At 42.5% G+C, this 17,881-nt stretch overlaps 1 long non-coding RNA gene across 1 annotated transcript; it reads right to left on the bottom strand.

The window, feature by feature from the left end:
* Positions 1-269: 269 nt before the first annotated feature.
* LOC131402056 (uncharacterized) lies at positions 270-1,816 on the bottom strand. The gene is made up of 3 exons (XR_009218233.1): positions 1,592-1,816; positions 839-910; positions 270-284 (listed from the first exon to the last, which is right to left on the bottom strand). It is a non-coding gene; the product is annotated as an uncharacterized LOC131402056 (long non-coding RNA).
* Positions 1,817-17,881: the final 16,065 nt, after the last annotated feature.

The raw sequence follows: 17,881 nt of genomic DNA on the forward strand, positions 1-17,881 counted from the left end.
CGATACCCAAATAAAATAACTCTCAGATCCTAAAAGAACAATAATGAGAATCCTATTTAAGGGAGAATTTTACCTGCTAAGGGAGAAACATGAGCTGGCCTGCATCCATTATGGACCCCTGTTCTGCTTTTATAAGAAGTATTTCATGGAGGGCTCAGGCCACCACATCCACAGCATCATAGATGTAGTAGCCGGATCCAGACATAGTCGTGTCTAATTTTTCCTTTGGCAGAGACTCCAGGGAGGCATTGAATGGACACTCCAAAATTTTCCACATTCAGTTCCTGCAAATGAGCAGTTGAAAAGTTCAAGCCATCATTTGGTAAAGAAAAAGTCTTCTTGGTATTTAGAGGGGCTAACTGTCCATAGAGAGTGTTTAAATCCAGATATCTCAAAGTTCTGGTGTGCAAAGGAAAGACTCCCATGGTAGGTATGGAAAAAGGGGTGAAGTGGAATAAAAGAAGCATCCCACTGTGGTGTAGTGATCCCCACCTTCTGAGTGGTTAAACAATGGTTTCCTGCAATGCTCACATTTATTAATCTACTTGTGTCACCATAAATGATAAACACATTGGCTTATGAGTCTGTGCTTCTGGCTATGCATGTCCAATCTTTTGAAGTGTACGTCCTCTTGCTCACAGGTATCTTAGTCACAGGCAGGCACCGTTCCTAGTCATCTCTCTTCTAAGTTCCCAGAGGAATTGCTCACCTTTTGTATCAACTGATACTAAGATTCCTACCTAGGTCCAGCCAAAACGTGTCAACAATGAGACCATTCTGAAGACTAGAGATGTGTCCTTGTGAGCTATCTGATAGAGAGAGGAAAACTAGTCCTTACCTTTCAGTACAGGATCAAAATCTCCATAGGTTGTCTGAATCAAAAGAGAAAAAGTGTTCCATATTGAGTTCTCTGGAAGAAAAATAAACAGAATTTCAACAAAATTCATATGATCAGCTAGCTAAACTTACATCCTTGGTGCTAACACTGTGAGTATGAAGCAATATTATCTGATGGTAGAAGTGATTGAGGGGAAGCTTGGCTTTGAAGCCAGACTGCCTGGGTTCAAATCCTGACTCTAATGTGATTAGCTTAACGCACTTGAGAAGGTTAAATAACCTCTATCCATCTTAGTTTCTATATCTCTAAAAAGTCCCATAATAACGTTACCTATTCATTGTCTTATATTAGGATTAAATTTGTGACTATTTGTAAAGCATTTGAAGAGTGTAAAGTGGTTTTAAGTACATGTTTACATATAAAATTTTATTAACTATTCGATAAATAACTAGGGTATGATTATTTCAGAATATCTAGCTTCCACTCCTTTGAGAGAATTTGGGCAACCACTCTTCCAGAAGCTCCTGTGGTCTGCTTTAGACAGTGACGCTAGCCTCTGGCTACTTCATCCCTCTCTCAGATTCACACACCAAAATAATGAATCCACCATTTCAAGAACTATCTGTGGTAGGTTTTTTCCTATTAGAGAGACATGCAAAACCACTTTCTTCTTTTCCACATGAGTGGCCACAGAATTTCACCAAGGAGGAAAACTTCAGTCCCTCCAGATCCATCCCTCCACCATGCTCATACCTGTGGTATTTTGTAGAGCTCCAACAGTGTCCCAATATGGGCAGAGAATGCTGGTGTGGTTCCTGCAGTGACAGCCACATTCTTGTTCTGTGCCTGGCAGGTGTAATTAGGGATCATCTGACCCCATCCCAATAACCACCTCAGGGTGCTCACCAAGGTGCTGACATCACTGTGGAAGGAATTGTAGACATGGAAACCCAGAGACAGGGTGGGGAGCAGCTGGGGGCTCCTGTTGATCTCCTCGATGGCAAAAACAAAGTCCAGGACATAACGATAGTTTTTGAAGTTCAACCTGTACCAAGGCCATAGTATTAAAAATAGAGATCAAGTCATGCACTTCAGGCATAACTCATGTGGGGGAAAAAAAGAGTAAAGGGTGGCATTTTGACTTAAGCAACTTGTTCATTCCAGAGCAATGGCTGTCTCTTCATGACTTTGGAATCTGGAGCACACGCACAAGATGTTCCCAAAGCCTTGGAAGATCAAGCCCTACAACTCTGGACTCAAAAGAGATGCATCAATATCCTAAAATGAATTAGTGGATAGAAGAGGCACAAAGGATGCTTAAGGGGAAAGAACCCATTTGCATGTTTGTTTACAAGTCAAACACTATTTCATACAGTGGCACCAACATGAGGTTGCTCATGGGCATGTGCAGGTATAGTGAGATGAAGCAAAAGTTTATAATCCATTAAAGAAACTAGGTAGGACAGGGAAGTGCATAAGAAAAACTTGAAGGAAGGGCAAGTCGAGGACAGAATGGTATCATCAAAACTTTTGCAATATACCTTTCTAAAACTGCCTGCCTCACAGACTTAGGAAACACATACTACCAGAAGCAGGGAAATTGCACCATAATAAATAAGGAGATAGTCTTAGGGAGAAAATAAAGAGGAAGAAGCAATTTATGACTCTATGTTTTTCTAAAAGAGTAAAAACAATTCAGAGTCCGAGGAGCAGTGTAAACTTGCAGCTTTTCATCTATTTCTTTACAGATTAGAAAACCATCATAAGCAGTGAGCTTTACAGCTTATCTTTGGGTTGATTCCTCTCTTACACATCTAAGTTCAGTCCAACGTTAATTTTCAAACAATTTAATTGACGAGGTACAATATGCAATTCCAGAAGATTGCACAGCAGAACATAGGCTTTTGGTGCTCTAACATTAAAATATTATTTTCATTGGTGAATACAGCTTTAAAAACCAAAATGTTGGGATGCTGTAATTCTGAGTCACACAGAAACACTCAGATTGGATTACAAATAAGACTTGTATTCATTTCCTATTGCTACTCTGAGAAACTACCACAGATTTAGAGGCCTAAAATAACACAAAATTTATTATCTTATACTTTGGGAGGAGAGAAATCTAAAATGAGTCTCACTGGCTCAAAGAAAGGTGTCAGCAGGAATGCATTCCTTCTGGAGGCTCTAGAGAAGAGTCCATTTCCTTGCATTTTCTAGCTTCTAGAGGCTGCTCACATTCCTAGGTAACAGCCTCATATCACTTCAATCTCTGTTTCCATTGTCATAACTCCTTCTCTGACTCTGACTCTTGACTTATTCTTTCACTTGTAAGGACCCTTGTGATTATATTGGACACATCCAGATAATTCAGGATTATCTCCTCATCTCAAGATCCTTGACTTCTTCACACTTGCAAAGTCTCCTTTCTATGTGAGGTAACATATTCACAGATCCGAAGGATTAGGAATTGGTCACCTTTGGGGGCACATTCCACCTACCACAGGACCCAACTACATGCTTTCCAATACTTGAAGCAAAACACAGAAGAGGTTAAAATAGGTAGAAATGATATTCCATTTAAATATGAACCAAAAGAAAGCATGGGTATCCTTGTTAATATCTGATAAAATCCGAGTTCAAAGCAAAAAGCATGTGAAATATCAAAAGAGGTGACCATATGTCATATGTGACATATGTGGTGACCATATGTGGTGAAAGGAAGAGAAGATCGAGTACTAACAGTCATTATATCTATCCCCCAAAGTGAAAAAAAGCTATTATTTATAGACCCATGTGCATAAGTACATATATGAACAACCAGATTTGGAGATTTAACATATCCTCTTAGAAATGGTCAAATTAAAGACAAAAAAAATATGCAAAGTTATGGAAGACTTAAGCTTAACAGATATTTACATATAAATGTAAATAAGGCTGGTATATTATGAACCCCAAAGAATATACATACATTTGATCATACACTGGGCCATCAAGTAAGCCTTTGAACATTGAAATTATACACAATGCATTCTCTGACCACAGTATCATTAGGCTAGCAATTAATAAAAAGATCTAGAAAATTCCATTTTATATACATATATGTATATATATGTTAAACACTTGATCTTTGATCCAGTACTAGGGATCAAATGTACAACACGACTATAGTTAACACCGCTGTATGATACATATGAATGTTAAGATACTAAATCCTGAGTTCTCATCAAGAGGAAAAAAATATTCTTTTCTTTTTTCGCTTTTTCTGTTTTATTATATTTATATGAGATGATAGATGCTAACTAAATTTATTGTGGTAATCATTTTACCAAATATATAAGTCAAACCATTATGCAGTACACCTTAAATTTATATAGTGATGAGCATCAATAATATCTCAATAAAACTGGAAAAAAAACACATCTTTTTCAGAGAATACACCAAATTATTTTAGACCATAAAGGATACTGAGTAAATGCATTTTGAAGAAAAATAAATATCATCTCAATAAGTAGGTCATTTTTGAATAATCTATACATTATGATGAGACTTTCTCTTAGTACTAACTTCTAGCCAAGGTATGGTTTGCCCAAAGATTCCCTCCCCTCCCACAATATGGGTCAGGAGCAGGGTGGCTTGTGGATCACTGCAGTAGGATCTTGGTGTTTTTTCCCTACAATTTGCATCCTTTAGGCTTTCAGAAAATAATCACTAATGGAGATTATTCCAAGGCAGGGGAAAATAAAAGATGCTTATTTCTGTCTTCTGTTTGGAAGGAAAATATTCCAGAAGGGAAAAAGAAAGGAAGCCACAAATAATTATTGAAGGAAAAGAAAGGAGCTGATGATTCATAGTTTACGGGAGAATCTCAACACAGCTTTTATATTCAACTTTCATAACTGTCAGAGGGATTCACACACACACAGGAACTTACACGCAAAATGTGACATCTTTGCTTGGACAAGTCACAAAGAAATTTCCATTGCATTTCTGAATCCTGGGTCAATGTATAGAAGGGGGAAAACCCACTGACCACCAAGTTCCCTTCCTTGTAGACACTGGGCCTTATGTAATCAAAGCCGCTCGAATAACTCATCAGGCACATGGAATGTGGAAATTTCCCAAGGAGGGGCAGAAGAAGCAGAAAGAACATCTCAGCTGACTTAACAGTTTGAGGCAAGGCCTCTAGTCAGTGGTGACTGAGGGCGCAGAGATGGAAACAGACCTGCAGTGTAGCCTTCTGCAGGGAAATTTTACTCCTGTGCATGGTACACGTGTCTAAAAGTGCTCTGCCATTCAAGACCATGGAAAGAAGATTTGTTATTAATCAGAACTAGGGCATTTTCAAGAGCAATATATACTGGCTCAGATCTTCCCTCAATGTCACTGTGGGTCAGAGTTGCTTCCGGTGTCCTCTTTCTGTCACTCCCCCAGTCCAGGCCTAACTGCTCACTGCTCTCAGTAAGGAGCTCTGGGGTCCTCCCTGCCCTGGGGCTCAGCACCTGGCACGCTGTGCCCTGGTAAAGACAAAGGTGAAAAATACGTTTGGGCAACATCTTCCACTGAAGGTGCCAGAGATTTCATCAGGGATGGGGGTCAGCAAGGCTCTGGGAACTACCCCATTCTGAGATTGGATTTTTTCTTTCCCAGGCAAACATTCTGTTTCTTGCAATTGACTGAGTGGTGTTGCAACCATCAAAACACAACATCAGAAAGGGCTGGTATTGCAATCGGCAAAAATAGCCCAGCATGATTCCTGTGATACCCAAGGATGAGGTCATTGACCGTGCCTTGGGTAAGCCTCAATGGTAATTTACAGCCTATATCACCAACCTCACCCTTAGGTCTATCTGACCAATGTCTGAAGAACTGGTCTCATGCACAGTTCAGGAAATGGATATCCATTATCCAGTTCATATCAGTTTCCCATGAAATGAAGTCTAAATTCACATATATTTACACCTAACCTCTTCCTTAGACCTATGTCCTGTGCTAGGACTCCAGTACTTAGTTACTACATGTTCCAGTACATTCCATTTAAAGTCTGTCTCTCCTAAACCCAAAGTCTCTCTCAACAACTCTTTTGCCATTTCTCTGCTAATCTTCAAGGCAAACATTTGCAACGGTTGTTAGTATTCAAATATTCCTCTTCCTCAATTCCCATTCTTTTCAACCCACTTCAAGCAGGTCTGTCCAAGTATGTCACTCAATCTGTTCTCGTCAAGAACATCAGCAGCTTCTACGAGGCCCAATCCAGTGGTCATTCTTTACTCTTTTTTTTACTTCAGCACGCAGCATCATTTGACCCGGCTGACTGCTCTATCCTTAGGACACTACTTTCTCATAAACTCAAGCTAATTTTGTTTTTGAATATAGTATTACATTCAGATTATTTTCTCAAACTTATCTAGTGATAGAGGTGTACTGAAGTCTTCTACTACGGTTATAGAGAAACAGATTCTTATTTGTTATTCTGTCATTTTTTCGTTATATATTTGGGTGTAATGTAAATAAGTACATACAGGATTAGGTCTTTTCTTGTGAATTGTTCCTTTTCATGAAGGGGTCTTATTTTTTCATAGCGAAGTATTTCACTACATTAATAAATGATCAAACATTTTTTTCTGATAGACCAGGCACTCTTCTAAATGCCTTATGAATATTAACTTACAGAGTACTAAATATAAACTTAAGAAGTGTGCAGTACTATCATTCCCACTTCAGATGTGAGAAAACTGGCATGTTACTTGCCTGAGCTCTTTGGCTAGAAAATGGTAGAGCCTGAATTTGAGCCCAGACAGTAGACACTCTTAACAACCAGCATATTCCTTGAGTACATTCTATACGTCTAGCACTTTTGGAGACACTGGTGTCTGTAGCAATGAATGAAATTCCACTTTTGCTATTGGAGCGCTTAGGTTCTAATTGGGGAAAGACAGACTATAGAGAAATCAAGAAAACATGTTATTATAAGTGTCATGTAGAAAATGTAGAAAGCATTTTAAGATAGTTAAGAGGGATTGAGATCTTGCTTATTTGCATAGAATAGGAAGAGATAAACTCTTAGTTAAGGAGCACTTGAACAGATAGCATAACAAGTTGGGACAGTGAGTCATACGAATTTGTGTGACTAAAGCAATATATTCATGCAAAGGTCTGGAAGACAGAGGCCAGTGTGACTGGAGTAGATCAAGTTGGGGACAGTGAGGGAGTGGTAGAAAGTGATGTGGTCAGAGACTTGGTCGGTCCTGATGTTGTTGGGTTTTATGGTTCACTATTAGGTATTTGCCTTCTGCTATCAATGAGTTGACATATCAGTTGGAATCTCAGCAGGAAACAAAGGACACACTGAGACTAGGATGATTCAAGTAGAGTTTTCATAAAGGGGCTTCTCGGAGTTGCGGACAGGATGTAAGAAGACCACAAAAGGTGGTTGGTACCCAGTGAGATGGTAAGTGTAGGGCTCTACTAACACCCCTAAGCCTGAAGGCGTAAGGATAGTGAAAAATTATCAAATTCTAGAAACAAGAGATGAGGTAATGCATTCCAGAAGCTGAAAGGAGGTCAGGGGTAGCATCCAGCCCCAGGTTCTCCTGCAAGAAATAGCCAGGAACAGATGTCACTCTCTTTCATCCTTCTGATTTCATATCTAGGCTCCCCATTGACCAAACCCAGCCAAAAGCCATAAAGCAAGAAAGCCCGCTGACGTAGTTCATCTTCACTAACCTTCCTGGGTGAAGCAAGATAGAGAAGGTGGATCTACTGGGGCAAATGGAAGATATTCTGAACTGTGCAGCCCTTTTTTGCCTGAGAAGGTACTCTTGTCAATCACCTGGGTGGGAAGTTCATACCCCTGCCCAGGAATCCCATCAGCTACTGTACTGTCTTAGGTGCAATCCAAGCATTGATACTCCCATGTGTAGTCTAAAATAGTTGCCATTGCAGGTGTTCTTCATGTAAGATGGGTTATGAGGTTCTTGGGAAGAATTGCAAACCATAATTAACCAACAGGTCCTGGTTCCCAGAGGTGGACACTTCTACCAGGAGACAAAGTCAGAGTCCCATTGAACTTTACTACTGCTTATGACGCCAACAGAATGAAAGAAGTCACTATGGCCTCTGGCACAAGTAATTCATCCAGAGGACAAGGGGCTTCTGTTATACAGTGAGGGCAAAGAAGACATTTGGCCTTCAAGTAATCCATTGGGATGTCTTTTGATATTCTTTCCCCAATAATTAAGTGTAGGAGCTCTATCCTGTGAAGGATGTGGTTATCAGGTGTTCAGATGACTCAGGGATGAGGATCTGGATCCTCTCTCCAGGTAAGCCACCCAGACCACCAGAGGTGCATGTCAAGGGTGAGGGGAATCTAAATGGGACAGTAGGAGAAGTGGGATTGTAAGTATCAATTGTAGCATGAATAAAAGGTGCAGTCAAGAGCTGTCTGTAATTTGTCCCACTGATCTTCCTGTTCTAAGTTTCCCCAGTCAAGAAGACCAACCAGAATCCTAGTGCACTGACTGTAAGAAGCAAGTGCATCTGAGTGGCATAAGTGGTGGACCATAATGGAGACAGTGGTATATGTTCTAGATTGTTATTTCAGGACTAAGTCACTCGCTCTTGTAGCTGCAGAAATTCTTCTAAGGGCTCATACTGCCAACCTCTCTGGGAATTTCCTTGGGCCAAAGGAAAGTGCCACACCTAAGATTGTGACCACTCCGAATAGCAGCCCGCTTCCAATCACTGGTTCATGGGGGGAGAGGGGTGGATACAAAGGCCCAATTCCTTTGCCTCAATTTGAGAGACTCCAGAAGGGCCACCTCAGCTCCAGTGCTCCCATTGGGATCAACTGTGGTCTCCATTTTTAACTTATCACAGTTCAATTTCTTCTGCCTAATCTCAGTTCTCTTCTTTAGAGATGGTTACCTCAAGCAAGTAACAAACTTTTTATGACAAAGTTTCTTCATCTGTATAATGAGAACAATGAGATTGACTACTTCACAGACTTGTATTAAGGATTCAATCAGCTAATATATGTAAAACATTTATGAGACTCCCAGTATATAGGAAACATTATATATTTCATCTTTTATTGTGAATTAATTAAAATCCATTGCAGGATTATACTGAGCAAAATGAGCCACACACAAAAAAGAGTAAATATTGTATGATTCTATTTGTATGAATTCCAAGAACAGTCAAAAAATAATCTGTGGTAGGAAAAATAATCAGAACAGTGGTTGCATCTAACCTCCGATTGTGGAGAAGGGGTGAGGCAGGAGCAAGGATTGACTGAGAAAGGACATGGAGGAACTTTATGGGTTGAGGAGAATGTTCTATATCTTGAAAGGAGTATAGGTTATATAGGTGTATGCATTTGTCAAAATGCATTCAGTTCTACACCTAAGATCTATGCTTTGTGCTATGTGTAACATATGCCTCCATTAAAATCAGATTCATTTTCCTAAGTGAAAGAAGCCAGAGATGAAAAGCCATTTATTGTAGATTCCATTGTACGCCATTTGGGGAAAGGCAAAACTGTGGGGAAGGACAAGAAATCAATGGTTTGTGGGGCAAAGAGTAAGAGAGATGTAAGATGTAAGATGACTGTAAGATGACTACAAAGGGACAGCACAAAGGAATTTGGGAGTGATGGAACTGTCCTATCAAGACTGTTCATGTGTGTATCATGTTAGATCATGACTGTGTTGACGGATACACAACTCTATGCATTTGCCAAGACCCATAGAACAGTACATCCCAGAGTGGATATTACTGTAGGTTAAAAAAATTAATGCACCAGCTAGTGAAGGGAACATAAAATGGAAAACAAGCTATAACAAATGAATCTAAATGTATTGCAAATGAATAACATATCCACAATGAAGGCTATGAAAAGGAAACCAAAATTACTTTGGAAACTTATGTTTTACCAGATGCTGTAAGCCTGGATCAAAAGAACTGACCAGAAATCCTGCAGTCTAGTTCATAAAAAATGTTTCTCAGAAGGATATCAGTTAGCAATTCTGAAACTAATTTATGCATACACTAGACATGAACAACTAAGTAAATATATTGTAGATGATGAGAGCCAGTGTATCACAGTCAAAGAAAGATGTTATAAACAAGGAAAGAGAGAAGGCTGGCTCTTATTCCAATCCAACTTAGGCGTTGGATTGGAATAAGAGCTACCATTATCAGTTCATGCTTTTCACGGATGGATGGGTAGATAGATAGATAGATAGATACATAGATAGATAATAGATAGATACATAGATACATAGATAGATAGAGAGATAGATAGTTAATGTGTGTATGTAGAGGACAGTATAGATTCATATTTTTCCAAGGCCTGACAGCTCAGAAGGCCTAGAAGAACGATACACCAGTAATAATGAGAATACCTATCAACCACCCAGAAATTGGTTACTAAGATACTATTCTAAAGAAAAAGGAAGGAACCAGGGCTCTCTTGAGGAATACTGGATTCCAGGGCTATGGTAGAGGAAACACAACCTGACCCTGAAATATCTCTGAAGGATATTCTAGTGTAAAATAAAGATTCACAAAAGGAAACCCCCAAAATCTGACTAAAAATCCCCCTTCAGGTCCTTGAATAACACCTAACTTGTGCATGTGCAGGGAACGAATCTAGGAGACTTAGAAGAGAAAAGCCACTGAAAACGGAATATTGTGCAGAAATTTCGGAGATCACACATGTCAGGAGTGGGAGGTTGGCTTTTGGATTCATCTGGAGTGGAATGACCTTGATAAAAGAAAAAAAAGCCCTAGCTTTCAATTATGACCCTAGAAATGTCACAGCCTGAGAGTCAGTGCCACACACTAAGAGTAAGGACTACATCTTGGGAGTCAGTGCAAAACTGAAATATATATGTCCTTTTAGGGTCTAAAACATAGCCTTCAGAGGCTCAGGGTGATCCATTCGTACTAGAAACCTAATCATTAGAGGAAGGCAACATGATTAAGACCTTCTACGAGGTATTGTTCACAAGATCCAGCACACAATAAAAGCTTAATAGACATGCAGAGCAGCAGGAAAATGCTCTCAATTATGAATATATAAATCAGTAGAAGCAGACCCAGAGACAATCCAGATACCTGAGTTAGCAGACAAGGACTTCAAAATAACTATGAATAAAAGGAAAGAAACATGAACAATTGTAGAAAATGAAAGACAAACTAGAAATCTTTACAGCAACCAAAGAAAAAGGACATGTTTCTTTCAAAAGAGCAATAGTAAGTCTGGAAACTTTTCAAAAGAAACTTTGGAAGCAGAAGCCATGAATGACATCTGACAGCTAAAGGGTTGAATGGGAGGGGGGAAAAAAGCTGCCAATTTAAAATTCTCTGACTTAAGTAAAATATTCTTCAAAAATGCAGACAAATTAAAGATATTTTTCAAATGGGGTTTAAAAAAAACAAGCTAGAACAATTAAACAGCAGCAGAACTGAAATTCAAGAAACTCTAAAGAGAATTTTCAGGCTGAAGGAAAAGAATTCCACACAAAGACACATAATGTTAGGAATGATCATCAGCAGGAAGGAAATGTATGTAAATATAATGAATATTGACTGAATAAAATAACCCTGTATACTTTTACAACTTTTATGTAAGTTTAAACATTTTCAAAATATAATGCTTTTAAAAACATGTTGAACTGATACCTGAAAAATAGCGATGATGGAAGCACCTCCAAGAAAATCTTCACTCCACCCCGCAAGACTAGAGATTATGAAGCCCCAGCAAATGGTGCTCACAATCTGCATCCAACAGCAGATGTGACAGAAGCCCTAGAGAGACATCACCAGTTCCTTCCAAAATTAGAGGCAACCAGACCTCAGATCACAACTGTCATCCACAAACACAAATGCTGGGGTCTGAGCATCAAGACCTCCATTCCCCCAAAAGTAGAAATTTTGGGACTCCAGCAAGCACCCCCTAGTCACTTCCAATTCTAGAAATGACAGCAGTCCCATAAGTAACACCCTTAGCTGCTCCTCAACACTAGACAATGGGAAGGCCCAGCCCAGTGACCCACCCAGTCTATGCCAACAGTACAGACAAGGGCATACCCGGAAAGCGAGACTTCCGATCTCCCCCAACACTAGAAAAAAGTTCTATAAAGACCCCTCCAGAGCCCCCTGACTAAAGATACATGGAATCTCATGCAATTAACCCAATCCTCTCCCTGAATTAGAGACAATGGCCCTCCATGAAGTGACCCCTCCCTGTCACCCCAACACTTGAAAGGTGGGATCCCCGTACAAGCAGTGGTCCTCCAGTCTCCAAGCACCAGATACAACAGGAACCTCAGTCTCATGCCTCCCAGTTATCCCCAAAATAACGAGGGCTCCATCAAATGACGGAAGCTTCAGCAAGTGCTCCCTCATATTCCTGCAAGATTAGAGATGTTGGAAACCCCAAAAACCAACTTACAACCCCCTATACACCAAGAAGAAAGGAGCCCCAACTAATACCACACCATTTTCACCCAACACAAAGCCCAGCTCGCCTCTTGACTACTAAGACTAGATATGAGTATACCCAGCAAGGAGTAACCCAGTCTCCCCCCAGAAAAGCAATGACCAGAGTCTCACTAGGCAACACACCAGGTTCTCCAGTGTAAGTGTCAAACAGATCCTCAGAAAACTCCCTCTCTTCCCATTATCAAAAGGTAAGGGTCTATAGAAGCATCAGCAAGCAGTACTCAACACAAATGAGAGGAGACCACAATGCAAGTCCCTCAAGTCCCTCCCAACAGGAGATGACTGCCCCTGTGGGGAATCCTCCCTAATCCCAAACACAAGGAACATTCTGAGCCCCAGCTGGCAACTCGTCAGCTTCCTCTTGCTGTGTAGATGTCTCTGTCCCCAACTGTAGTGGATAGATAGAACCCCATTCAACCTAAAATCCCCTGCCCTGGGGAATGTTGAGGACCCAGTCTCAGAATAAGAAACACAGCAGTTGTCCTGACACGCCACCAACAACCCCCAAGCTCCCCTTCTACAGAAGGTGACAGGAGCCCAGGAAACAAACTTTCCCCCAACATTTCCTGCTCCACCAAACCCCTCTTATCTGTTGCACATCCTGCTGACCTTCAGAATAACTTCTACTGCTAAAAGAGTCACTAGGAGCCAAGAAAGGCTGGAGCTGGGGGAGAGGCTGAGAAGGATAGAGAGGGGAGAGGAGTAAGAGTAAAGGGAAAGATGAGACCTTCCATGTTGTCCCAAACACAGCCATGAATTCCAGAGGCCCCAAACAGCTCCAATCAAACCAGGTTCTCAGGGGTGAGCAGGAGCAGAAGAAAAGGAATTCTGGGCTTATGAGGAGAGGCGGCCTGGAGGAAAGGGGTGTGTGTAGGCTAGCAGCCAAGATAGCCACCAATGGTAACTTCCACCTGTGTTTATGCCCTGTGCAGCCCCCTCCTACATTCGATTAGCCGTGAATTGTCATGAACCCAAGTGGTCAATACAGTGCTGCAGAAATGACAGTGTCTGACATCTGAGGCTACATCATAAACCACACTGAAGCTGCCTCCTTGGTCTCTTAGATTGCTCCCTCTCTAGGGGAAGCCATCCACCATGCCATGAGGATGCTCCAGTAGCCCTGTGGAGAGGTCCACGTGGAGAGGAACCAACTTGCCAGCACCAAGTGCTCACCATTCAGTGAGCCACCTGGGAAGATCTTCCAGCCTCAGCCAAATTTTGAACTTTAATGACTATGTATGCTAACATGTTTAGGAGTGAAGTCTACTGTTGTTTGCAACGTACTTCAAAATGCATTAAACAGAGATGGATTCTTGGGTGATAAATGGATGGAGGTGGCAAAGTAAACATAGTAAATTGTAACTGATGGAATCTAGGTGGTGGACTGTCTTCATTAGGGCTGCTGTACTAAAGTACCACAGACAGGGTGGCTTAAACAGCAGAAATTTATTTTCTCATAATTCTGGAGGCTGGAAGTCCAAGATCAAGGTGCCTGCAGGATTGGTTTCCCCTGAGTCCTCTCTCCTTGGCTTCCAGATTACCATCGTCTAGCTGTCTCTTCACGTTGTCATCCCTCTGTGCATGCGTGCCCCTGGCGTCTCTTGGTCTGTGTGTCCTAATCTCATCTTATAAGGACACTGATCAAATTGGATTAGGGTCCACCCTAATGGCCCTATTTTATCTCAGTTACTTTCTTTTAAGTCACAAACTCCAAATAAAGTTACAATAAGAGGTACTAGGGATTTGGGCTTCAACACATGACTGTTGAGGGGACAGAATTCTGTCCATAACGTGACTGTTCACTGCAAAACTCTTTCAAATTATCTCCCTGCCTGAACATTTTTCCTAATAAAGTGGGTGCAGGTGGTGTGCTAAGGCAGGAAAGAAAAAACGAATTGTTAACAAAAAAATCATGTTGGAACCCCCAGTTGTTCTGTGGAATAGGGATTATCATAGATTTAAAGGTACAGATTAAAGCTGTGACAGTCCTATAAAAAACCAAAGGATAAGTATTTTATATATAATCTCAGAGAAGAGATGGTCTTTTAAAACTATAACAAAACAAGAACCGAAATTAACACGTTTGATTTCCTTTCAAAAAATCTGCATGGCAGCAACAACTAGAGGCAAAGACAAAAAAAGGAAAAGAGGAGGATGTTGGCAACTCATCACAAAAAGCTAATTTTTTAATATTAAGGAACTCTTACCAACCAAAAAAGACCAAGAATCCGTTGGAGAAATGGACAAATGGCGAAGAACAGTTCACAGAAAATAGAGAATGCTCTCAGTATAAGAGATGATTCTCAACTTCGCCCACCAAAGGAAAGATAAGTAAAACACCAAAATTCTTGTTTTTATTTATCAGATTAGGAACACTTACTGTTTGTTTAATATGTTGATCTATTAGGATGTAGAGAAAGTGACACTCCGACAGCACAGTGAAGAAGGGGTGAACTTGAACAACCAGCGAAGCCCGGGACTTGGCGGGGAGAGACGGAAAGAGCCGAACTGTGGCAGTGAAATCGGAGAAAGCCGAAACCAGCTGGAGAGAGACGAACCCGAACCACTGAGCAGAGGAGCGGCGGGGACAGGCGGAGGGAGCCGAAACCAGGCGGAGAGAGACGAAGATAAACGGAAAGAGCCGAAGATGTGAAGACACAGCGGAGGCCAGGCGGAAGGGCCCGACGCCTGGTTAGAGGAGCCGAGCCCAGCCGAAAAGCGGCGAGAGGCGGCGGAGAGAGCCGAGCCCCGGGGCCGCGGGGAAGGGCTGACAGGTCGTGGGCGGTGAAGCGAGAACAGGCGGTTGGCGCCTCAGAAGGAAGCGGAGGCGAGGCTGGCGACGATGAAGGGGACCACGCTGCATGGGGCCCTGGATGTAAAGTCCGGAGCCTTTCATGCGCCCGAGCCGCCCCGAGCGCCCCCCCGGAGGGTCGTGGACCCGGTGCCCGCTGCCCTCCTCCCCGCTCCCCCGGCCCCGCCGCTGCCCACGGCGCGGGGCGCTCTGGCCGGACAGCGGCGTGTCCTCCGCCCACGACGAGGACGCGCGTGTCCCCGCGGCTGCATCCTCCGGACGTGATGGCCGCGTGGAGTCTGGCGCCGGTGTCCGCGCGGGGACTGACCCCGGGGGTGCAGCCTCTGACCCGCGCTGAGCCCGCGGACCCAGCCCGTGGGGAAGCCGCTGGGGGCAGTGACCACGCCGGCTGACCGGGGGTCTGGGAAGAGGCCCCCATCCTAGACGGAGGCTGGAATGCGAACTGTGGGCCCCTCCTGACCGTCTCCCCACTTCCAACACAAATGCCAAGCTCTCATTCAGGGCTCTTGATTGTGTGAAACAGGATTGTTAGTGATCGCTTACGGAGCCTCTGGGAGGGCCTGGACGCGCTGGAGCCCTGCTGAGGCCGCTTCTATTACCTGTTGTCCAAATCCATCGTCATCAGAGCGTAGGTCCCTCTCCTGGGTCAGAGTCTGCGTGGGTGCGTCTGATCCACAGAACTGTGCCCTGGCTACAGTGGGGAGGCTACAATTGGACGTGTCTGGCATTTTCTGCTGTTAAATCTGGAAGCTGGTGTTATCTCCCCCCAGGATCATAAAGTGAGGGAAGCCCTCAAACATAGGATAGGGGTTCAGTGGCTGAGAAACCAAGAAGGATGACAAATTCTACTAGGAGGCCCTACTTTAAGTTTTTTAAGAGGAACCACTGGAGACCACTTATGTCAGCAACCTTGGGAATTTCCGCTCTAATTATTTATGTTAAAGTTGCAGCAGCCAAAAAGCATGTGTTGGACTTGGCAGTCTTCAACGAGGTGGCCACTACCTGTCCCAACCTCTGCCTTTTAGGGCCCTTGTTATGGGCTCCACCAGTGTTTACATTGACAAGACCTGGTGCCTAAGCAGAGCTGAGCTGACTGGATGGCAGTGAATACGAAGGGTGATGGGAGACATTGATGTTGGGCCACTGAAGGTGAGAGTGGGACCAGCAAAAGCTGGACCAGAGCAACCCAAATATCCATCATCTGATGAATGTATAAACACAATGTGATCCGTGTTTCTGTACATTATATGTTCTTCAGCCATAAAGATATGAAGGACACGTGCTAGACCATGGATGCACCTTGAAGACCTTCTGCGAAGTGAAAGCATCTAGTCAAAGAAGACCACTTATTATATGATTCAATTTACATGGAATGTCAAATACAGGCAAGTAAATTCGTGGTTGTTTAAGGTTGGAGGTGGGAGAAGTGCAGAGGTAATACTCAATTATTTCTATTTGGTTCTTTTTAGTATTTCTATCTCTTTATTGATATTCTGTCTGAATTGAGACATCATTCTCTTTATTTTCCTTGGTCCTTTATCCCTACTTTCCATTAGCCCTTTGAGCATATATAAGAGAGTTGTTTTAAAGTCCTTGTCTCATGAGTGTGATGCCTGGGCTTCCTCAGGAAAAACTTCTGTCAATTTCCTTCTATTCCATATGAACCGGCTATACTTTCCTGTAGCTTCATATCATTTGTAATTTTGTAGTGGTAACTGGACTTTTTCCGTATTACAATGTTGTTGTGAGAATCAGATTCTCCTCGCTCTCCAGGTTTTGCTGTTGTGGCTTTTTATTTTATTTTATTTTTTTTTTTTTTAAGATTTTATTTTATTTATTTTTCCCCCCAAAGCCCCAGTAGATAGTTGTATGTCATAGCTGCACATCCTTCCAGTTGCTGTATGTGGGATGCGGCCCCAGCATGGCCGGAGAAGCGGTGCGCGCCCGGGATCCAAACCCGGGCTGCCAGCAGCGGAGCGCGTGCACTTAACCGCTAAGCCACGGGGCCGGCCCTGTTGTGGCTTTTTATGAGCTGCAATCATCCTTTTGTTTAGTGACTTTTCAAACTATTTTTACAAAGACTATGTTTTTTGATGTGTGTGGTCACTGAAATCTCTTTTCAGTTATCTTAACAATCAGCAAGTGAACTGACAGAGATGTCTTTAAATGCAAGTATCCAAAAGAACACATTTTAAAAAAAGAAAAAATTAAAATTTCTCCAGTGTTTGCAGCTGGTCCCCTGTAGCTCTACCTTAGACTTCACCCCCTACCTGCATGGAGCCCACAAATCTGCCAGAGGTGCAACCCCAGGTCTTCTCAGGTCTTATCTGAGTACCCATCCAATCCTGGGCGTGCACATTGCACTCCAGCTTCCCTGGTAGATGCAGTGGCCCTTCTAACCTTTCATTCCCCAAAAAGACTTCCTCCTCAGATGCCTCCTTTCCAGATTTTTATGTCTGTCTCCTCCCCCAGCCATTGACCCAGGCATCTACCAGTAGCATAGATCTTTAAGTCTTTCATCAGACAATGACACCACTTGGAAAGTCCCTCCACCCTGAGGGGGAGAAATACCTGTCAACTTCTGTGCTGGTCCCTCAGGGACCCAAAAGTCAGATCACTACCACCCAGTCACAGAATCACCCTATTTTAAGAAGCAGGTTAGTATTTGTCTCCTGGCATGAGGGAGCCATGCAAGGATTCTGGCTCCCATCTTCACATCCTCCGCG

This window comes from Diceros bicornis (genome assembly GCF_020826845.1).
Source record: "Diceros bicornis minor isolate mBicDic1 chromosome 3 unlocalized genomic scaffold, mDicBic1.mat.cur SUPER_3_unloc_2, whole genome shotgun sequence".
In the NCBI taxonomy this organism is placed as follows: domain Eukaryota; kingdom Metazoa; phylum Chordata; class Mammalia; order Perissodactyla; family Rhinocerotidae; genus Diceros; species Diceros bicornis.